General features: G+C 33.8%; 1 long non-coding RNA gene across 12 annotated transcripts; it reads right to left on the reverse strand.

Annotated features, from left to right (window-relative positions):
• Positions 1-17,524: 17,524 nt before the first annotated feature.
• LOC143228925 (uncharacterized) lies at positions 17,525-22,593 on the reverse strand. 12 transcript variants are annotated; one of them, XR_013015553.1, is made up of 4 exons: positions 22,577-22,593; positions 20,740-20,795; positions 19,144-19,286; positions 17,525-18,178 (listed from the first exon to the last, which is right to left on the reverse strand). It is a non-coding gene; the product is annotated as an uncharacterized LOC143228925 (long non-coding RNA). The 12 variants fall into 12 exon arrangements; XR_013015539.1 differs by having other exon boundaries at positions 20,740-20,858; XR_013015515.1 differs by having other exon boundaries at positions 20,740-20,900; positions 22,577-22,591.
• Between the last annotated feature and the right edge of the window lie 1,971 nt (positions 22,594-24,564).

Below are 24,564 nucleotides of genomic sequence, written 5' to 3' on the forward strand. Positions count from 1 at the left end.
TTTGGGGCCATAAGTGCACAGCCATAAAATTGAAGGTCAAATCCCACTATTCAAGCTTTTTTATTTGATGAAACTGGGTACTGTGTTGGCATTATTATATTATTGGAAATTGAGAGTTGCATCCGTCAAATCCATCAAATATCAACGAATTGTATACAGTACTGAGTTGGCATTATTATATTATTGCACTATTCGATCAGAGTGGACAAAGGGCTGGAGGTGAGAACTGCTCGCAAGCAACCTTCTCTCTTGTCTATCACTTCTACATTAGGGACGGATAGCGCAGATCGTCCTCGAGTAGTCTTGCGTGAAATTCAACGTACAAACTTCGTGTTGTTTTTTTAATATATTGTCAGACGTTTTACTATTTATCCTACTTAGCGCAACTTCACCCAGAATTACCTTTAGTCTTTAATATCAACTTATAGTTATTTGAATTTGTGTGCTTTGATTTTCCTTGAATGTAATTGTCTAATAAATGCGAAACTTTATTTGTTAAATTATTTTCCTATATTTCTTTCGCAATATTGCAGTATACTTTCAATACAAAATGAAAATCATGCTGTCTCGCTATTACCCGAATGACGTGTAACATAACACGTAAGATGACCCAAGACAAATAAACTCAAAGTTCACCGAGCAAGAAAATTTAGGTTCGTAAACACTCCAGTTAAAGAAGTTTTACCTTAGAGGTCATCGGAGAAATCTTCCTCTATTTTAACAACTGTTTGAACATCATGTATAACGCGGTCATCACGTCAACTCTGTTTATGCTCTTGTTCGTCCAGTTTCATGGCAACCATCAACTGATGATTAAAATACCAAGTTAAACAACACGGATTTCAGTAGAGACTTCAAAATTGAGCAGACTTTCGCTCGGAGCAAAACGTTTTGTTTTGTATTTAGGCGAAACATTACATTAGTTTAAAATTTATATCAACAGGGAGCTTTTATAGAGAAAAAGAGTGATTTCCTTTCATTTCTCCTCAAGTACTTAAAAAGAACGGAACAATAAATGTAGATTATTTGGTTGTAACTTTCATCCACATAACCACGTGAGTTTTAGAGACATTTTGTACAACTGGTTCAACATTTTTTTTATTGCTTTATGAGTTCTACATGTTATTGAAGTGTGGGTCTAGTATTAAAATAAAAACACGACTTGTTACTACAACCTGGTAAACCTACCATTACCTAAGTTTTCAAGTTTTTTATGTTTTTCTGTGTTTTTTTGTAACGCCAGTTGCGTTTGCATTATTGCTACACACTGTTTGGCCCTCTAGTGGTCTATTAAGGGATCTATTAACAAGGCTGACTGTCTTCTTTGCACAGTAGTAGCTATACTGGCTACTTTTCTCTGTGGGAAACATGTTTGTTTACTCGTAACTACCAAAATATTTCAAGACTGACCTGCCTTACAGCATTTTATTATATGCCCATATTAATACTTGTAATACAGTAAATATGTTTCCATACACGTATTACGTAGTAGCTAAAATTTAGCTTTAAATTTTTTCCTTATCACTAAGTTCATGAAATTTGATTAATTTAATCAACTCGCTTCGATTCTTCTTTGTGGGTATTTCTGTGTTGGATTTTAGATACCCAGGAGGGTCAGGTGCATAAGACCTTCTCCTCCATCCCTAACTTTCATGTCGGCTACTAGTACGTTGTTCTTGTAGTGCTTTTGGGTCAGAGTAACCCACAGTACTCTGGCCCTTTTCAGGGTAATGTCCATGTTTTGTCTCAAGTTGCCTTTTGTATGTTTTCGTTTTTTTATTTTCTTCTTTTATATTTTTTATTATTTTTAAATCTATTTATATATATATATATATTTAACGAAGAAAATAAAAAAAAAGCTATGAATATTATACTAGTTCTAAACGTCTACCGCATGATGGCCAGCTTGATTTATATTTCTTAAATATATATTCATTGGAGAGAGGTACTTAGGACTATGTTCATTATGTACGCGTGCGCGCGCGCGTGTGTGTGTGTGTGTTTTCATATAGCAAAGCCACATTAGGCTATCTGCTGAGTTCACCGAGGGGAATCGAGCCCCTAATTTTAGCGTTGTAAATCCGTAGACTTACCGCTGTATTAGTGGGAGAGCCATGTACGTCGTATCTATCGAGATCACACAATATATCATTTTTATGCCAATTTTTATTAAAATAATTTAGTGCATTATGCAAGAGTCTATCGGATACTGTATCTATGTTTGCATACTTGTGCATAAATGTGAATGAAATACTGCGTGGCACTTTATAAGCTGAGGTTAAGATTAAATTTTGTAATAAACTCGATACTCTGTGTTTGTTTGTTTTGAATTTCGCGTCAAGCTACGCGAGGACTATCTGCGCTAATCGTCCCTAATTTAGCAGTGTAAAACTAGAGGGAAGGCAGCTAGTTATCACCACCCACCGCCAACTCTTGGGCTACTGTTTTACCAACGAATAGTGGGTTTGACCATCAAATTATAATGTTTACACGACCGAAAGGGCAAGCATGTTTGGTGTTACAGGGATTCGAACTCGTGACCCTCAGATCACGAGTCGAATACCTTAACCACCTGGCCATGCTAGGCCTATTTTGTGTTAGAATATAAGCATAAAATTGTCATCTCCTACCTCCACGATATCTGAACATTTTAAAGTTACAGAACAACAAAATGTTTTAAAATAATTTAAACGTATACACCATATAATTTGTAACAAGAGATACACTATTTACTGAATACAATGACGGAATGGAGATATTAATTTGTCACATCCCACCACCAGAGGGCTCCCACACTCCAAACATTACAAATTTAATTAAATTATTGAGACGAAAAATTCCGAATTTGTAGTCTTCGACAGTTTTTGTTAACCCTCATCGTTAACGTAAACCATATACAGAAGAAAGCAATTTTACATGTAGGGCAATCATGTTACCAAAAGTGACCTATATAGTTAAAGTCTCCGATACTGCGTGCATGCATTGTCTATTTTTGTAGAACCAGTACCAGCACGTCAAGTGATCTTTCACTCGGGGTAATCACGATACATACTATGACCTACATAGTTCAAGTTTTCAATATTATGGTTCATTGTCCATTTTCCTGAGTGTAGGTCAAGTACAAACAAATTTTCCCCGTCAACTAGTTGAAGTTGACCGTCAAGTCCAATAAAACATCCATGTATATACGGTCAAGTCTTATTATCTCTTCTTAAATTCCCCACTCTTGGATCGATGTTGGTCAAAGCTTCAACCCTTGGCGACCCAGATCTGGTTATTGAGTACACATGAGTGTTAGAGAGATGTGTTGAAAAGCTCATTAGTTTGACTGATAGACTTAATCTCAAACACGTACAAGAAATTTTTATCGATTAAACCACAAGACGTACAACAAAAAGAAAAGAACATTCTAATATTAAAGAGTTATGTAATTTAACACTGTAAAAGCCTCAAACGCGAAACGTTGGTTTAAATTTATCTGGAGTATAAAGCTGGTCGTTTATTTCTTAACTTTTATCAAAAGTCAAGAATAACATGTAATAATAAATCAATCAGCCTATAGCTGCCATGTCTAAATCTAACAAAGCGTTTTACCTAATATAATGGTTCCGCAAGACGGCTGAGTTTGTTTGTTTTAAATTTTGCGCAAAGCTACTTAAGGGCTATCAGCGCTAGCCGTCCCTAATTTAGCAGTGTAAGACTAGAGGGAATGCAGGTAGTCATCACCACCCACTGCCAACTCTTGGGCTACTCTTTTACCAACGAATAGTGGGATTGACCGTTACATTATAACGCCCCACAGCTGAAAGGGCGAACATGTATGGTGCGACCGGGATTCGAACCCACGATCCTCGAATTACGAGTCGAACGCCTTAACACACTTGGCCATGCCGGGCCGTCTGGGAAGAACTTAAGAGAAATGGGACGTTATTCTCCCCTGATAGTTTGGGATTTCAGGTTAGCACTGAAACGCTTGATACTGAGGTCATCTATGAAGACTTGCCATGCTGTTACAGTCGATGTTATCACCTGTAGTGAGGCTCTATTCTTGATTATACCCCAGAAGCGTACCTTTTATTGCTGAAGTCTCCATCATAAGGCTATCGTGTTTAAAGTACACCCCTTATTCCTCCATCTTTCTATCATGAATCTTGTTTTCTAACGTTCGTTTCAACAATCCGATCACACAGAAATTCATCGGCAATTTAACTTGTATATCTTCACATGGGATAGTATGAATATGGACTGGTATATCTTCACATGGAATAGCATGAATATGGACTGGCATATCTTCACATAAAATAGCATGAATATGAACTGGTACATCTTCACATGGAATAGCATAAATATGGACTGACATATCTTCACATGGAATAGCATGAATATGGACTGGTATATCTTCACATGGAATAGCAAGAATATGGACTGGTATATCTTCACATGGAATAGCATGAATATGGACTGGTATATCTTCAGGATAGGGTCGGTTGAACAGATATGGCATGGAAGTAACTTCTGTCACTTGATTATGTGATGTAGTGTTATCTTCATATGGAGCAGCGTGAAAGCCTGTTTCAGTGTTGGGGTTTGCAACAGTTCAATAAACGTGTCTTGCTTATTAAGACTAAGACTATATGTAGTTAAGCACAAAGCTGCACGATGATCTATCTGTGCTCTACCAACCACAAGTATCGAAACCCGGTTTCTAGCGTTTTAAGTCCACAGACATACCGCTGTGTCACTGGGGGGCATATTTGTCTTGGGACCAGTTTGTATGAACATGAATTGTGTCATTTTTCTAGATGAAGATTCTTGTTCATCGTGTTGCATACTGATAATAAATTATATTTAAAAACGACTTCTACTCTCTAGAAAATAGGAAGAACAATATTTTATTTCAGTCAATGTTTAGGAATTGTATTATCGGTGACACCGTTCTACCTACAAACTCCAAATATTACTAAAATGTAGTTCTGATACATGTCGTTCCACTGCGACTTTACATCAACTGTGGCTGTAACTCGACCTGCTGATTTGCGTGTTTAAAATCATTTTAATACAATACACCCGATCCTGTAAAACAACCCAAGTTATGGTAATGAGAACAACTAAATGAAGACGTAAATATGAGGTAACCAAAGCCGTAATATTAAGACTTCGAAGTTTTCATATTGGTCCTCGCTGACGACAAGGATAAGATACGCTTATCTGAGTCAACCTGAGTCACTAATAAATTCGTCAATGCTGCTACTTAAACAGGACAATTGTAAACTAGAACTTAACAAAGAAATAACGTTACTTATCTGAGTTTCGTTCTCGTCTTTTCTCGCTTTATTTTTCTTTATGATGAGATATTACGTCCGTTACTGACGGCTTAAAAGTGGGCTCGTTGACTTCCCTATTGCCAGCTTGTTTCTCTCTTCCGCCATTTTGCTTTCCTGTTCTGCCAGTAAAATCAAAATTGAAAATAGACATAGCCGAAATAAAATTATAATTTGGAAACTCGTTAGGTTGAAGTATGTTGAGCGATTTACCACAGTTTTCTCTTGAATGCAATGGATTGTCAGTCACTTGACAATGTTCATGCCTTCATTAACATGTTAGGATAGAAAATTCTAAGTCAACGCAACCTTTGATAGCTTAAAATTTCAGTTTGGATAAAGTAGAAGTCACGACCCAACGGTCACGACGTGACTCCCTTTATGGGATAAAAAAGGCCTGGTTATAGGTGTAACGCACGTAGCGTAACTTATGTCGTTCATGACAAACATACTCTCCACACAAAAGCACATTTGTTCCAAATAATAGAGAATGTTCACTTCACACAGCTTCTTATAGAATAATATTCGCGTAGTTACTTTAACCAGACACTAATAAGAGAGTTCAGCCATTTAATTTACATGTAAATTATTCTACCATTGCCTGGATATCATGGAGACAAAAATCTGAATACAATGAGTAAGATTCGATAAAACTACAAGGAGAAATCATACAGTGGTAACTCATGCTGAACCAGCTACACTGCAAGAAGAAATCATACAGTGGTAACTGATGCTGAACCAGGTACACTGCAAGAAGAAATCATACAACGGTAACTGATGCTGAACCAGGTACATTGCAAGAAGAAATCATACAACGGTAACTGATGCTGAACCAGCTACACTGCAAGAAGAAATCATACAGTGGTAACTGATGCTGAACCAGGTACATTGCAAGAAGAAATCATACAACGGTAACTGATGCTGAACCAGCTACATTGCAAGAAGAAATCATACAGTGGTAACTGATGCTGAACCAGCTACATTGCAAGAAGAAATCATACAACGGTAACTGATGCTGAACCAGGTACATTGCAAGAAGAAATCATACAACGGTAACTGATGCTGAACCAGGTACATTGCAAGAAGAAATCATACAACGGTAAGTGATGCTGATCCAGCTATTTTAGAAGCAGTGGCCAAAACTTTTAATTCAGAAGATTTCATGGTTTTTTTGCTACGACATACTTTCTCATAAGCTTTAAAAATAATCTAAAAGTTCAAAGTTCATAAATTACGACTATCGTTTTGGGAAACAGTATCAAGATAAAACGTTTATTGATATATGTCAAAGTTCATAAAATGTTAGATCATACAAATTAATAAAAAATTCTGTATCATAACTACTTGAAAACACTAGGAGTTTTCTTTCATTTTGAACTAACAAATGTTGATGTAATGACGTCACCTTGAAAAGACCAAGTCACATAAACTATGAATATTTTACTTACCAAACCTAAAGGTTCACTAGCTTCAGCTGCAACCAGGATTCCAACACATTTTAATCTGGTGTGGTGTAGAATTTAAAACAAATCTGTGTCTTCCTCTCAGAGAAAGAAAATCACATGTTTACGAATATTGAAGTTTGGAACCAAACTGTATATATGTATTCTTGCATTAAAAAAACACAAAACACACAAAGTTTTACATCTCAATGCTGCCTTGTCGTTTCTTGTAATTTTTCACTATTTATAATACATCTCAATATTTCAAGCCAGTGTTAAAGTCATTAAGCTTTGCCTTAAAGATTTATAGATACTCCAATTTGAATAAACATGACGAAAATAAAAATAATTACGTATAGAAATGAAGATAAATGGTCTATTCTACTATATGTATCTCGAATAATATAACATGTAGTGTCGTAAACTTCAAAATACATGTGTGTGTGTGTGAATATATATAACAAACATTAATTAAGAAACATTTTGCGAAATTCATTGTTAATTACAGTCACCACTTTGAATTAATAACGAATATTCTCTGTGGTAATAGCTCCCAAAAGCATTGGAGATGTCCCATCTACCACATGAAATCCAAACGTTGATGTTAACCTAGACAGTAATTATATAAAAACAGTTAAGGGTATGGAATTGAGTGCTTACACCTGCAACGTCTCAACTTCTTCTGACTTTTGCTGTCTGTAGTCAGTTGTGTGAAGTTACATTTGAAGTATATAAATATAGGAGTGTGATTTATATAAAAATACTAAGGTAGAACTTGTGGTTCTATTTAAGATAATTGTATTTAAAATCTTTTAGTATTTTATTTGGTTGTGTGAGGGCGGAGGTTGGATTGAGTTTGTTTTAAATTTCGCGCAAAGCTACACGAGGGCTAACTGTGCTAGCTGTCCCTAATTTAACAGTGTAAGATTAGAGGGTAGATAACTAGTCATTACCACCCTCTGCCAACTCTCGAGGTACTCTTTTACCAACGAATAGTGGGATTAACCGTCACATTATAACGCCCCCACGGCTGAAAGGGCCAGCATGTCTGGTGCGACGGGGATTTGAACCCGCAACCCTCAGATTACGAGTCGAACGCCATAACCCACCTGGCCATGCCAGGTCCCACCTTTAGCTGAGCTGAATTATTAAATGCCCAGTACAATCTTGTAAAGTAAATTTGAAATGTTACACCGATATCCGGACAGTTGTTATTCAGATATAAATATTACATTACAGTCAAATTAGCCAAACTCTGTTTAAGAAAGGCGTGTATGTCGATATTTATAAATATACTATACAAATCTTGTAATATCTTTAATGTGTAAAAACAAACTAAACTGCTTAGAGATGTTTTTCTCACTTACCCAATCAATTTTTGAGAGAAGGAAGACAAAACATAAAGTTTTATTACAATTTACTTTTACACATGATAAGAGTTCTTGATATATTTTTCAGGTTGTCTTTGGGGGATTGGAAAAACTCCAAGTTAACAAATCACATCAGTTTAAGGAAAATTCTACTATTTTGTTAAGAATAATGATTACTAAAACATGGGTTTGAGTGCTGATGAGAGACTGACTCCTGACGAAATGCTTATAATCAAGTTCAAATATCCACATTGAAGCTCCAAAGAGACGTAAAAGTCGCTATTACAATGAAATAGAACAACACTATTATCTTAAAAAGAATGTCAGAGGACTTCCACTAACATTATGGACAACAATAATGGATAACCACACAGTAAGTATAAAGTTGCGGTAGAACGGAATGTATAAGAACTACATTTTGACATTGTTTTTGCGGAAATAGTGTGATGCCATGGAACATTGAGCACTTTTTCACAGAATTTGCAATAGCCCTTTCCAACTTTAAATATTCAATACACTCAGATCATAAAAAAATTTATTATAATATTTTTAATACGAAGTACCCTTTATGATTAATGGCATTTGAAAATGATGAAATTTGAATTAACATAGGACACCATGAAATAGACCTGCACTGTTGTAGTAAGTAAAGTACGTTGTGTTGTAACAAGAGAGATTTCACGAACATAAACTTCAGTGGAAAGGGGTGTACATGTATCTACTGAAATAAACAGTAAACAACGTAATCAAGATAAAATCCTGTCTGGAAAAGCGACACAATTTACGTTCACACAAACTGCTTTCACTATAATATCCATTGACACTATCACATCCCTAAAGTATTTGAAAAATAAAAAGGTGCCCATGCTGATCCATCTAAAACATCCCCTCATATATATAATAAAGTAGCGAAGTTATAAAATCATTTTCATATAACGAACTCGACTTCTGAATCAGACTTCACAGATTACACAAAACTAAACTATTATAGATTACTACAGACGCCACGAGTAAAGCTATTACACAAATTTTATGACATATGTGTACATACTTTTCACACACTATATGTCGGAGATTTCTATTATATGTATTTAAAGATATCATTCCAGGATTTCCAGTATATGTATCATCTGTAATATTCAAATATAGTTAGTTAGAGATACTAAAGTAAATATTGGGGCACTCACTAGTTCAACACGGAAAATTAAATGATTTTGTTGCCATCTTGTGTTCATAATTTAAATTTTCTTCGGCCACATTATATTCCTTATTCCATTAAACTGCAAATATTTTGATTTAAACAACAAAACATTTGAAACCAATGTAACTTTTTAAAAGTGATAAAAACAGACATATAAAGGCACCAGAAAAGACCAATTTTTATCACCATATTTTATTTTGAAAAAGTTGACAAGTACACAGCTCAGACACTATTTTATGAAATTATTTGAAAAGTAGTTTGAAATGGCGCTATATACAGCGTTTTCCTATTAATAAGTAAAACATATGAAATAGTGTATAGGTAATCACGTATATATACGAGCATTACTTTACTCTAGACTCCTTATGACATAAATTATAAAACTAATGTTTAATTAATAATAAACTGGTAATAGAGTAAGTGTTAGTTTGTTCAACAAGACAGAGAGAGAAATTGTATCATACTGAATTTAAAAAAAAATCTGTAGAGAAGCGTTGTGGGTCGTTAATGTTTCGGATCTACAGAAAATTGATGGCACCCTGACTGCTGACAGGTACAATAATTATCTTTTTATCCATCATGTCATTCACCCAAGAACAAGACCTCTTGGGAATATCTTAATCTTTTAATAAGATGGTAATCCAAATGTAGTGAATGTGGTGAAATGCCACAAATCCAAAGCAATGGGAGTTAAGTATTTCACTCAATTAATGTGTCCAAATGGAGACACTCACTATTTAGTAGTTGTTGGTTTTTCCTCATGTCATTTACACAATTTATACGTTTACAAAACATTTTATTTTAATTGTAGACTCAAACTTTTCTTATAGTAGTTTCTATTGTTGGCGCCTCACCCCCACACCAGTGACACAGCGGTGTGTGTGCGGCCTTATAACTCTAGAATTTAGATTTCGATACCCGTGGTGGGAATAACACAGATAGCCCATTGAATTTTGTGATTAATTGCAAACTATTGTTGGTGAGCTATTTTAGACTATGCCAGTACCTTGAGAATTTTATTAGACTTCCAGTCTTAAAGTTTGTCACTACGCCTGCCATTTGAGAATTTTTTATATTTCTGTACTTGATTTGTCAGCTGATTCTGCTGGCTACAACTAGACTACATCTTGAGAACTTTGTGTTCGTTTAGACTATAGTTTATAACTATAAGTCTGCCGCAACTGACTTCCGCTACACCTCCATCTTGATAATGTTTCTGGGATGTTAGGCTATAGTTTGTTATTATAAGTCTGCTGTTGTTGATTCCCACTATGCCAGCCCCTTGATAATGTTCTTATAATTCTAGACTTTTGTTCGTCAATAGAAGTTTTCTATTGGCAATTTTGCCCTCCGTTCCTTGACAATTTTGCCCTCCGTTCCTTGACAATTTCCTTGACTTTAATTTGTCTCGATGAGTTTGCTACTGATGGATTTCACTGTATACACATGCACTTTAAGACTTTAGCTGCTGATTAAGCTCTTGTCTTGAGAGTTTGTCTGTTTAGAATTAAGCACAAAACTACACAATGAGCTATTTGCGCTCTGCCCACCACCAGTATCACCATGTTTAGTGGTGTGAGTCCGCAGACATACCGCTGTACCACTAGGGGAGTCTAGTCTTTGTCTTTACACGTGCTGATTAATCGGATATCTGAGAACTTTTTTAACGTTGTTATGGAAATACAGTGAAGTCTAATCCTCTGCTGTGATAGGTGGAATTAGTTTGAAGCAATTATATTTCCAAGTTATTCTGAATTACTGCTTGTAGTTCGTATGTTCGTTCAAGTGGGTGTTATATCTCATTCAATACATAAATATATGTGTTAGCCAGTACCAGACGGGTGCTCTTTAATACTTTATGCCAGAATTCACCTATAAGCTGGTCTCAAACAAGGTACTTCATACGTTTGCTTTTCTTGATTTTTTTTTGCATTCAAAATATTGTTTTAAACTTAAATTTGGACAATAATTACAAATCCTTTACTTATTCAAAGCTTAATATCTAAGCTATTAAACACTTAACAAACCACAAAAGGACTGTTTGTTTTTTGGAATTTCGCGCAAAGCTACACGAGGGCTATCTGCACTAGCCGTCCCTAATTTAGCAGGGTAAGACTAGAGGGAGGGCAACTAGTCATCACCACCCACCGCCAACTATTGAGCTACTCTTTTACAAACGAATAGTGGGATTGACCGTAACATTATAACGCCCCCATGGTTGATATGGCGAGCATGTTTGGTGTTACGGGGATTCGAACCCGCATACTAGAAAGAAAGCAGCTAGTCATCACCACCCACCGCTCTCGGGCTACTCTTTTACCAACGAATAGTGGGATTGACCATCACATTATAACGCCCCCACGGCTGAAAGGGCGAGCATGTTTGGTGTAAGGGGGATTCGAACCCGCGACCCACAGATTACAAGTCGAACGCCTTAACCCACCTGGCCAAGCCAAGCCGTAAAGGGACTAAACTCTAGATAGAATATATATTGTGTTTTGTGAAAATAAAGTTTTTGTGGTGATTCATAAAAAAGGCGCTCATGAATTTGTTCAACACATTTACAAGATCCATTTCCAGAACTTCGAATGACAACCATTTCTTACACACATCCCTACTTCTTAATCAATATCCAGGTACTCGAATCCTCTTGTCATTGCGATTTTATCCGTTATTCACTAATGCGTTGAATGTTATCACGATGTCTTTTTTGTAGCTTGTTTTTTTTTTGTATGTTGTGCTACAACTGGTCGAATACGTAATGATGAACTAATTCATTTCTGCTATATACATTGTAATTATGTTACTTTCGTTAAATAATCTGAACATAACGCGGCATGGTAGTTAACGTGCCTGATGTATAGATTCAAAGATGCATAGGCCACGTTCTGTTACAGTAATACTCAGATGTAACAGTTATTGGAGCTAGGTGGGCATGGCCAGGTGGTTACGGCGCTCGACTTGTAATCTAAGGGTCGAAGGTTCGAATTTCCGTCACGCCAAACATGCTCGCCCTTTCAGCCGTGAGGACGTTATAATGTGATGTTCAATCACACTATTCATTGGTAAAAGAGTAACCAAGAGTTGGCGGTGGGTGATGAAGACTAACTCCCTTCTTTCTAGTCCTACACTGCTAAGTTAGAGACTGCTAGCGCAGATAGCCCTCATGTAGCTTTACGTGAAATTCATAACAAACCAAACCAAACTATTGTAGCTACAGGCAGCGCCCTCAGAATAAGACACACATTGTGATGTATTATTTTTTTGTACTTGTATTAAATACGACGCATGTCTGAATTCAAACAAAATAATTTCATAACTTTATTATTCGTAGCTAGGAAAATTTCAAATTATATTAATATAATTGATACGCGTAATTATTTAAAATGATTTATATATTTTTGTTTGTTTGTTTTCACAGATAGTATAGCGTCTCTTAATAACTACACCTCTGGTGGCAAAGTTTTAAATATAAGAAATATCTGTCAGCATTGTAAAGTATATTGAGACTTATAAACTTGATATTACTAAATAGGAAATTTTTGCTACTGTCTAGTTTCATCAACCTTCAAGTAAAAGTTTCTTTCTGTTGTCCGTTTTTATTAGTCTGTAATATGTCATTCTTTAACTGTTATTTTCTACGTCTAATCTGGATTCATTAGTTTCCAATAATTGTTTCTTTCTATCGTCTACTTTCACCAGTTTTCAATAACCTTCTATTGTCTAACCGTTTTCCATTGTCTAACCTTACCAGTTTCCAATGATCGTTTATTTCCTTTGTCCAGATAGGTCAGTTTACCTGAAGTTACAAATTAGCTGATTTGGCCAGTGAACATGCAGAAACTTTTATATACATTGTTTAGTTTAACCGTTCTCCAGTGACCTTTCTTTCTGTTGTCTAATCCAACAGTTTCCATCCAGTAATTGTTTCTTTCCAATCTAGCTCTACTTCTGTACAGTAATTGTTTCTTTCCAGTCCAGCCCTAATTCTGTATACTAATTGTTTCTTTCCAGTCTAGCCCTACTTCTGTACAGTAATTGTTTCTTTCCAGTCTAGCCCTGCTTCTGTACAGTAATTGTTTCTTTCCAGTCTAGCCCTACTTCTGTACAGTAATTAATTCTTTCCAGTTTAGCCCTACTTCTGTACAGTAATTAATTCTTTCCAGTTTAGCCCTACTTCTGCACAGTAATTGTTTCTTTCTAGTTTAGCCCTACTTCTGTAAAGTAATTGTTTCTTTCCAGTCTAGCCCTACTTCTGTACAGTAACTGTTTCTTTTCTTCGTTGAATCCAGTTAATTTTAAGTAACTCATTGTTCTTCCCTATTCTTTAACCAGCCAGTTTCCAATACCTGTTTTTCTTTTTCTTCTATTGCCTCAAAGTCCGAAAGTTTGCAAATTTGAGGACAACAAAACAAATATCGCGCGAAGTGCGAGAACATTTACTAGATTAATACACGGAAATAAAGTTGTTCCTCGAACTAGCGACTGTCACAGAGTTAAGCACTGATTTTAAAACCTGAAAACTCACAAAAATAAAATGTAATTTGAAATCTTACTTAGCTCTTAAACTATCATAATATCACATAATATTTTGAATAACACTCAATTTTTTGTTAGCTTTATATAATTATATTGTAATTATTAAATTTGGTTTGTAACTTTATAGCATTAAAATAGTGTCCATCTGGCTGCGTGTGTTTTGAGACATATGCAGTTCAGTTCATAACCCTGAGTGTCAGATCGGCATTTTTTCCTAGTATCGTCTAAACACGTTTTATTGGCATTATGTTTTCCAGGAGGATGCATTTCTGCCCAAGAGATATTATTTCTGAAAGAATGTTGTTATGAAAAAGAACTTGACGTACCTTTCAGCTGTTACGGTGCAATCCATCTTACGCAGGTCTCCAGCGTTATCGGCTCAGATGCAGCCCACACTTTCATTGCTTACCCAGCATGCTTCATTGTAGATGTTGCACTTCTACCAGTCGTCTCTCTTCCATAAGATAAATCTTCAGCTTAATATATTCTACTTTATCAATCTCCAATGCCACTTAAAACGCTTTCGTTTAATCATGTGACTTAAAGAAATGTGTTTTAGGCAACTATACATTAATTAAAGTTCGTTTTAATAGAGGCCCGGCACGGTCAGGTGGGTTAAGACGTTCGACTCGTAATCTGAGGGTCGCGGGTTTGAATCTCGGTTGCACCAAACGTGATCGCCCTTTCAGCCGTAGGGGCGTTACAATGTGACGCTGAATCTCATTATTCGTTGGTAAAGGAGTAGCCCAAGAGCTGGCGGTGGGTGATGATGACTAGCTGCCTTTTCTCTAGTCTTACATTGCTAAACTAGGGACGGCTAGTGCAGATAGTCCTCAAGTAGCTTTGCGCGAAATTCAAAATAAACCAAACCAATGTATGTGGGGGCAATAATAGTAAAACGCAATTTTCTTTCTGTGCTTGTTTAACTACATTACGTCCGAGTCCCATAAAATAGAGTGATCGTTTTTTATTATCAAACCTGAATTAAATTCATCTTTATATCAATATTCGCTTCTTTTATAAGTTATATCATTTTTCACAAAAAAAATAATTTTATGAAAAATCATAACAATAAGGTACACCCTAAAGTACAATTTATAATTCTATTTATGGTAACTTGACTTCAAACTAAATTGTATTGCATATTCTCGTGTTAATACTATGTAACAAAATTTTTACTTTTTCTTGTTCCTGGGCAAAAAGTGTTATTTCCCAATTACTTATGCCTAAAGTAAATGGAAAAGACCTATTTTTCTCTTCAAACTTTGCTTTTGTGACCTGGGAGCGTATAACGAAAACATGGTGGGAGACTATATTTGGGGGCTGATACGTGAAAGTGATTTAAATTACAGTCGCAAATCTCGAAACACTACTCGCTTCTAAACATTTTTATATAACTTTAGTATAAATACATGTAAATCTTGATTCATATGTTGTTTTATTTAGACCTTATGTAAATGAAAATATGCAAATTTGCCCGTTTTTACATAGAAAATAGGTTAGTTTCTATATTTCCATTATCCAGGTCACAAAAACAAAGTTTGAAGGGAATAATGGCCACTTTCTGTACTTTTACAACATAAGCAGTTAAGAAATAACACATACTATCCAGGAACAAAATTTGTATTACATAGTGTAATAGTTATGCCTTGTTACACATGAAATAGCCCATTATTAAATATTAGGAACTATAATTATTACTTTGCAAATATAATTGTAGTTTTTTTGAAAAATAAATCATTAAGGAATATGCTTGCACTAAACAAACTTTGATGAGAAAATATTATATTCTTACGGGATAAGAAGTTTCATAGTTTGTATAATTTAAGTTAAAGGGTAAAATAATTTCTTAGAACTAAGGGTTAGTTCCTGAATTAACACACCATCTATTCAGGCCTGAAAAGCTAGCTTTAAGATTAGTTTCAATATCATTATCTTTGAAACGTTAGATCTAAACGTGTCGCGGATTTGAATCCCCGTCACAGCAAACATGCTCGCCCTTTCAGCCGTGGGGGCGTTATAAAGTCACGGCCAATTCCACTATTCTTTGGTGAAAGAGTAATCGAAGACCTGGCGGTGGGTGGTGATCACTAGCTGCTTTCCCTCTGGTCTTACACTGCTGAATTAGGGACGACTAGCGCAGATAGCCCTGGAGTAGCTTTACTCGATATTCAAAACAAACCGAACAAATCAGATCCAAACAATAATTTTTACAAAAAAATTTTTTTTTTGAAATTAGAAATATGCCCGCATTGGTCATAACAGAATAAACTAAAAGCCTAAATTATATTTCCACTCCCAAAGATTAGCTTATCTTCGCCAAAACCTGTCGCTCAGTGTCTTGATAATTTTGTTTTTGTCATAGTTTTACTGTAAGACCAAGTTAGGCTCGCCTTTTCTTAATCTACTTAAATATTGTTTTCATAGCAAAATTCAAAGTTCGAAATTAGATCAGTTTTTATTACTAATAATATTTTATGTGATTAGTTGAAACGTGTTTGTGCACTCAGCACTTATAAGTTTGGTTCTGAATTTATGAAAATGGGATAATATTTTACTCAAATTATTATAAAATAATTTACATCTTTATTAGGCCTAAGATCTTAAGATGAATACTCATAGATTCCAACAACGTTGGATACACTGAATCTTCTGAATAACAGAAATAATCAAACAATGAGCAACGACGTTTCGGATATCTTTTAATATGAACGAAATGCCAGTTAATTGTCTGTGTGATCAGTGAGAAGATGGCAAATTTTTATATCGATGAAGCTACTGTAAAAATTAAAAAATGCAAAAAGTTCAGAAGCTATTAATTCACCTCTTTTATAAAAACAAAACGTTTCTATTCGATGTTTTTTTTAAAGTTTTATTTTAAAATATTTCTGTCTTAAGGATAAAAATCTGCTCTTTTACAATGTTAGAAGTAATTTTGATAATCGTAATAGCACAGTATCTGGATGTTTTATTCTCAGATGAAATGTATTTAAGGGAAAAGTTGTCTGAGTTACATTAGTGTATTTGTAAAGATCTAATATAAATAATTCATGTGAAATAAACAGGAAGACGTAAGATTTTACGAGAATGATTATGAAGCTATGGATTATTTTCTCAATGAAACGCATAGTGCATTTTATATTTTTAATATAAAGCATAAATATATTACAACGGGTCTTCTTTTTGAAACCACGAGAATAAAAACTCAATTTTTAGCATTATTCCTCTGAGTCAATAAAGAGCATCTTCGATGTAGTGATTAAAATAAGAAGGCAACAATGATTTATAAGCAAAATTAGGTGATTTATTCATGCTGGAAACATACTAGACGTTTCAACAGAACACTGATCCATTTGCTTCAGGTATAATCTGTAAACCAATGGTAAAGGTTTTATATGTAAAAATACTCAGCTCTGAATTAGTTGTCCAGTATCTTGGCTGAAATGACCAGCTTACTAGTTTATCTCACTTTTGACAATGACAATCATACAGGAGAACAAAAAGTCAGGAACATGCAACACAACAAGTAAGAATTTGTGACATGATTCAGTTGTTGGCTTGTAACACTTTTGAAAACTAGTTTATTTACAATATTAGAAGATGCTATCCATTTCAGGCCTTCACTTTGGTAAAAAAGGTTGCAAGAACAGGTTAATGATTCACTATAATTTTATTTAAAATATGGTTACATTTTTTAACCTCACTTATGGAAGAGACATTTTACAATTAATAAACTGTTTCACTCAAGTATTCAACCAACGAGGTATTTTTGGAAGAAGAAACTTGTGTTTAGACAAAAGTTTATTTACATTCTGCTATGATACACAATAGAACAAATGCTTTGTTTTTTACATTATGCATGAGAATATATCCAGTGATTAAATTAATATCCACTAATGCAAAAACCCAAAAATGATTTTATTTTGGCAATTGCTTCAGGAAGCATACATTTGCCATTTTAATGACTATCATTTGTTAGCTATAATAAAATATTACAAATAAGTTATAATTACTATTGTTGGCAGCTCCTTTACAAGTAGGAAAAATTGCATCTGTCTCATTTAAAACATCTGAAGTATACTTGAATAATGTTGGCTTCTCAATAACATTGTTTAAATGACAAAAGTAAACTGGTCTATGCCACTCATATTTAATGTACTTTAAAAAACATTTTTGTAGGATCTACTTTGCTTCTTATTTTTGTGATTCTTGTTTTTCTTCACTCTTGTTTGATGTTTGTTCCAGAAAGTCCAAAAAATTTCCTCTTATTTGTTCTTCATCTGTCATTTCAATCCAAGGTAGTTTCTGGAGAAAATAAAAAACTGGTTTGTATCTTAAGCGATAAGTTTGGATATTTCCAGATTCCATAAATACAAGTCTATAGTATCTGCAAAATATAGGTTAAGCATAAACTGAGCAAGGACAGAAGAGGAGAAACAAACACACTAGTGAACAAATGAACACAATCTTTATTCACAAAACTGTATGTTGAAATACTTTATTGGTTGGTTTCCAATCTGTATGACTACTGTCTATCTAATAAGTTCAAGGTTAGAAAAACAAGAGGTGAATAGGACCAGAAACAAGAGAAAGATTCATGGAAATACTAAACTTTTATATTCACACTGAAATCTTAGCTTGGTATCCTAAAAGTCATTAGGTTAAATACATTAATCAACAGTCTACACATGAATGTAATCTACAACAAACTGGTGAGTACAAGTTTCTGTATCACTGGTTTCAACAAGCTATCTACCTTCTTAGAAATCTATACAGAAACACCTACACAATACCTTGAAACTTAAAAAAAGCAAAGAATGCTGTATATAACCTTTATGTCGATAAAAGGATTAGCATGTATATAACCATCCAACATCTGGTCAACATAAAGTGATTAACTAGATGCAGACACTGAATACATGAATAAAGGTATATTCTACACTGGTCATGAAGGTTGATACTATTAGCTATTATAACTACTACAGTTAAAAATATTCAGTAAAACTACTATTCAGTTTTTAAAAAAATCATAGTAGGTACACAAACACTCAGCACAATCATATAAATAATAATAATCTCACATTTAGACTTAACGTTTGTTTTTGAATTTCATACAAAGCTACAAAAAAGCCCTCTGTGCTTATTCTTAATGTACTAATATATATATATTTATATGCTGTCCACATTTAGTTTAATCTCACAAGGTAAAATAAAACATGAAGTACATTAGTGTAACAACTTAAGATATATTTTTGAAACCATACAGTTACCCTCAATATTTCACTGGGACTAGGAGATATCACGTAAACAAACATGAAACCAGCAAATACTGAAATTCCCATATATAAAACTGATTTCAGGCTTCTTGACAACTGATACATCACGTTTGGATTCTAAAACACTGTCGGTAAACCTAAATGAAAAATTCAAAACCAGAACATTATTGTTCCACTACATTCCTATAAATTTAAAACAAGAACATTATTATTTGTTCCACTACATTCTATATAAATTCAAAACCAGAACATTATTGTTTGTTCCACTATATTTCTATAAATTCAGAACAAGATTATTATTTATTCCACTACATTCTATATAAGTTCAAACTTTACTGTTAAATCTCCTAATCCATTACACACCTTATTTCTATCCTGTATGAGATTGCGAATGTTTGAGCACATGTGGTTATTTTCCATAATTAAACATTTTTTTTTTAACCTAATACACTAAGTGATACAAATATTTTTTATTTAGTGTCTGCCACTAGAAAAGTATTAATATTGTAGGTATAAAATATTTTCTGGTTGTAAGAAGAAATACAAAACTATAATTTTGAAAAACTATATATATATAAATTAGACTTCTGGAGATAAATCACCTTAAAAACCATGGTTGCAGTTTATTTGAAATGAAACAATACCCTTATATGATACAATATGTTCCTGTAGTTGTCAGTAATTAACAGGTTTTCCATAGTTTTAAAAAGTGTTTACTCAAAACATCCCCCAACAAATAAACTACAACCATAGCTTCTTTTAACGTGAGTTACGTCCAAAAGTCTAATTTCTTTATTCTTAACACTTTTGTAATTTTCTACTTTTATATATAACTTGTTTTCTTAACAGTTTTATTACAGCAATGTTTAAAACTTACCTATTGGTCTTAAAAACTAAGTGCATAATAAATCTTTGAGTAATTTAATTTCCATTACAAGAATAACCACACTTTATTTACATGTATTTAAGTACTGTAACAATAATATAATCAAGGTACAGAAAAATTTGTTCTGACATAGATTGGCTATACATTTTAGAGCAAACTGTTGATTTGTTTTTACATGTTTGTGATATTTAATGTAATTCGGGTAGACACTTACCTATAATACATATTCTAAATATTTGTCTGGGTATTTGCATTCCAACTATTTATTTTTCTGCCTTTTTCTACTTCCCCCTTTTAATGGTCTACACTTACAAGATCAACGTATTTTCGTACGCAATTAGTGTAAGTACATGGTTGCCACAGTAATGAGTATAATTAAGAAATAATACTTTTGTTATATTCTTACTAATAAACATTAAAATAATAAAAATTGATATAGCATATAATCTAATGACAACAAGGAATCTTGGTCCAGCTAGGCCTTCCCATTTGTACATTTAAATCAAAATAAAAGACTCAAGGCCAACCCTTCTCAGTCTAATATTTATCAAACCCTCACTTAAATTTATTATATCTACCATCTAACACATTTAAAGGCAATCCATTGCAAAGCTCAACCACCCTCTTAGAAAAACTAAACTGTCTTCTGAACTGGATTCTAATCTTTATACACAAAAAAAGTAAACTTAATTAGCTGTACACACTACTAGGTTGATTTGTAGTTTCACTCTTTAAGTAGGAAGCTTATTCTGGTTGGAAGCTGGTATTAAGAACAACACATCATAACAATGTGGTATAAAAAAAAGAGACTGCTTGTATTCAGCTAAAGAAATATATTTTCTAAAGTATTTGTTCTTTCTAGATTCTGAAATAACAATAGTCTTAGGATACATATTTCCATTTCATTTGTAAAGATGACAACTTAGGCTAAAAAAAAACAACATTAACTGTGACTGTCTGTTTTAGCAATCTATCCTTCTTATACAAAACTTATTGTCTAAACCTAACATACAACCAAGTAAAAACATCCACAAAACAAGTCCAGACAATTTAACTGGAAGCTACTTTACAAGGTGAATGCAAAATGATAAAAACATGCTATTACTTATTAGGATGCTCTGATTAATCTCTTGGATGTAATACTAATAACATCTTGCCCAGCTCAAGCAGCTTTTAGCTCCAAATGGCAATATAACAAAATATCTGGAAGATTTTATTTAACCCTCAAATGACTAATATGTTTTTATCATTCACTACTAATGGGGTTTACATATTAAAAATGTTATGTCTTTGACTGTTAAAACACTTAGCATGAACAACTGACTGTGATAAGTTTGGTGAAATCACTCATATTTTAAATAATAAACAGTGTACCCCAGCTGTAGATAGTAGTATTACTTAGAATATGAATGGCATTTCTGGGACCCTGTAACCAGTACGTCTAGTATCTGCAAATAACATGGTGTGTAAATAGTGACATCAGTAATCCTAGGGTTAATTATGTCAGCTACATATATCTTTTCACAAGACACACAGCTAACACAGGTTCTTAGTAAAAAGGTAAAAATCAAAATGCAATTTCTTTTGAGTGAATGAAGGAAGAAACAGTTGTATTTTCTACAACTTTTCATTATTAGTAGTACCATTATTATTAGAGCAATTCTCTTATGTACTTCCATTGTAACTCCCATCAAAATGTTAACGTAAGTGGTGATTTTCACTTTAGTTTAGACCAATTATAGCCAGTTGGGGCAATTATCACCTTACATAAATGTAAAGAAATACAGTATTTGTAAAATATATAAGCAAAAAAAATAGCTATTGCTCAATGCTTTTAGTTATCTATTATTGTCTTAAAAATTTTGAGCCCTTAACAACTCACCCTCATTCCAGTACTGCTAGTGAATATTATTTTTTAAGCCTAATTTTAGTTGTATGACTACATGGTAGGGGTACTCTCCTTTTTAACAAGTGATTTATTGCAAACTTTTATTCAAACTGCTGGTATAACCTTCTCTATGTGCATGCCTTTGAATGTCGTTCGGGTATTGATCTACTTTTAAACTACATTATTGCATATACCAATACATAATGCACTCTTACTAGTATTAGCATTGTATTTATAGACATTCCTTGATTAATGCTTTTGTACAATTCTTTATATGAATTGGGTGACTTGTTTATTTGAGTACAAGTAAACACCAGCAAATTAACGTTTTTACAATTGTACTTATGTTTAATTAAACTGTGATTTGACAATTTCCTTAAATATTTCAAGAAATACTAAAATATATTCATCAACATACGTTCATAAAAGTAACACTAACACAAATATAAATTTATACACCCGAGTTGGCTACGTTTTCGCGATGAAATAAAATGTAAGGCATCCAACCTTAATATTAAAAATTACAATATCTGATACGCAACTTTCATATAACAAACGATTTGAAATAACATTTCAAACAAAAAAAAACATTTCTACCGGTAGTGTACTATCGAACATTTTCAAGAAATACTGCAAAAGCTACGCGAAATTACCTGTAGGAATAGTGTGAAGGTGTTCGTTACACTAAACATACAGGCACATTTCTATTTTATAACAAACGAGACGGCGGCGTTTGCAGAAACTATTCTCTGAGGCTCTTGTTGTTTTGAATTAAGTACAACGTTATACAAAAGGCTATCTGTGCTCTGCCTATCACGGGCATCGAAACCCGGTTTTTAGCGTTGTAAGTCTGCAGACATAATTCTCTAAGGGAGGTTTGGCATAATTTATAAGGCAAAAAAGTTGGAGTGTATGTGTTTTTCTTATAGCAAAGCCACATCGGACTATCTGCGGAGCGCACCGGGGGAATCGAACCCCTGATTTTAGCGTTGTAAATTGTATAATCCGCATTGGATAATAATACAGCATACTTTTGTGGTTTGGGTGAGAAGGTGTGTGTGTTTTTCTTATAGCAAAGCCACATCGGGTTATCTGCTCAGCCCACCGAGTAAGGGTGAGAAGGAATAATGACATTTATACATTTTTAATAAGTAATATAAAGTATACAATTATCCCATACATTATCAATGTGCGATCTTACACGTGATAAAGTAGATTTAATATTGAAGTAGGCAGTGCACATATTCAATAAAGTGCTATTTAACATCACGATGATGACGGCATGATTCCATTAGTAAAACTTAAACATTCACGAGCTACTGTTAGTGTTGTGATAAACTAGAAATTTATTATTTTAAAGCGACATCCACTCATTTTCAGGTCCCAACTTTACACTCCCTGTCTCCACTTTCCCTGTGTAATCCATAGTAGTAGTAGTAGTAATATTGGTTCGTGTAATGTTGAAAACATTTCTGTGGCACTGATTCTTTAAATTTAGCTGATCTAACATGCATAAAGAATTTTTATAAGTTTCATATTTAGAAACAATTCCTGTATCAGGTAGAAGATAAGAAAGAGTATTTATTTATATCACCAAGTGTTTAATGCTTTGAAGCTTACAAATCCTAAATACACAAAGACTGAGCCAATAATCTATACAATTTGAATATAAATAATGAGGATAGTGATTCCAAATTATTGCAGAGGCACATTTGTACTTGCCTGATACACTCATTATCTATATATTTGTTATATAGTTCTATAATGTCCAAGTCAAGATTCTTTGTTTTTTTAATTAACTATGCAGGTGCTTCCCCCGATACACAGTCTTCACAATCCAAAACTCCTACAAAATCTTCCCTTGATATTATTGGTCTATCAATACAGCATAATATAAGGGTTAGTTGTTGTTTGTTTTCTTGAATCAATTATTCAAATGTAAGAACACGGAATGGGCCAGACTTTCGTATACCATTGACATATTTTCTTTAATCTAAGAATGACAAACGTTAACGACTTCATATCTAATGCTCGACTTGGCGGTTTTAAAATGATCCTCAAAGACTATTCCATCAGCATTAAGTCTAAAACTTAACAAAACAGTGAGATTCTCGGCATCATTTGATGTATTTTCTATATATTTTATTTTTTGTTATAGATTTAAGCATCTGAAGGACAATTCGTTGGTAATTTTCCTTTTGTTGGCTCATACGGTGTTCAATGACTACATTACACAAGTTCAATGCTGTTATTTAGCGTGCAATAATCATTTCCGGATTTTGAAAAATTCATCAACCATTTCAGCAACACATTTCACTCGAATTGTGGACCTTCTACTATAAAAATGGCAGTTCGTTTTACATCGTGCATTACCAGCGTTCAGAAACCATGAGTATAAATATGACTAACATGTTGTATTACACGTTAATTTGATGAAGTACACAACACGATTCTTTTAAATCAGCCGTAATGACTTGTGTTTATGTTGTTGTTTTTTAAGATCGATGTTCTATCCTCTCTTTTTTTCTTGTTTTTTACATTTTCACAGTCAAAAATGTTGTGGCAGGGGTTAAGAGCTAATTTCTTTGCTTAATGACAAAATATTATTATAAATAAGATTGAATTATTCCCCAGAATGAAG

Source organism: Tachypleus tridentatus, chromosome 1 (assembly GCF_004210375.1).
Source record: "Tachypleus tridentatus isolate NWPU-2018 chromosome 1, ASM421037v1, whole genome shotgun sequence".
Classification (NCBI taxonomy): Eukaryota; Metazoa; Arthropoda; class Merostomata; order Xiphosura; family Limulidae; genus Tachypleus; species Tachypleus tridentatus.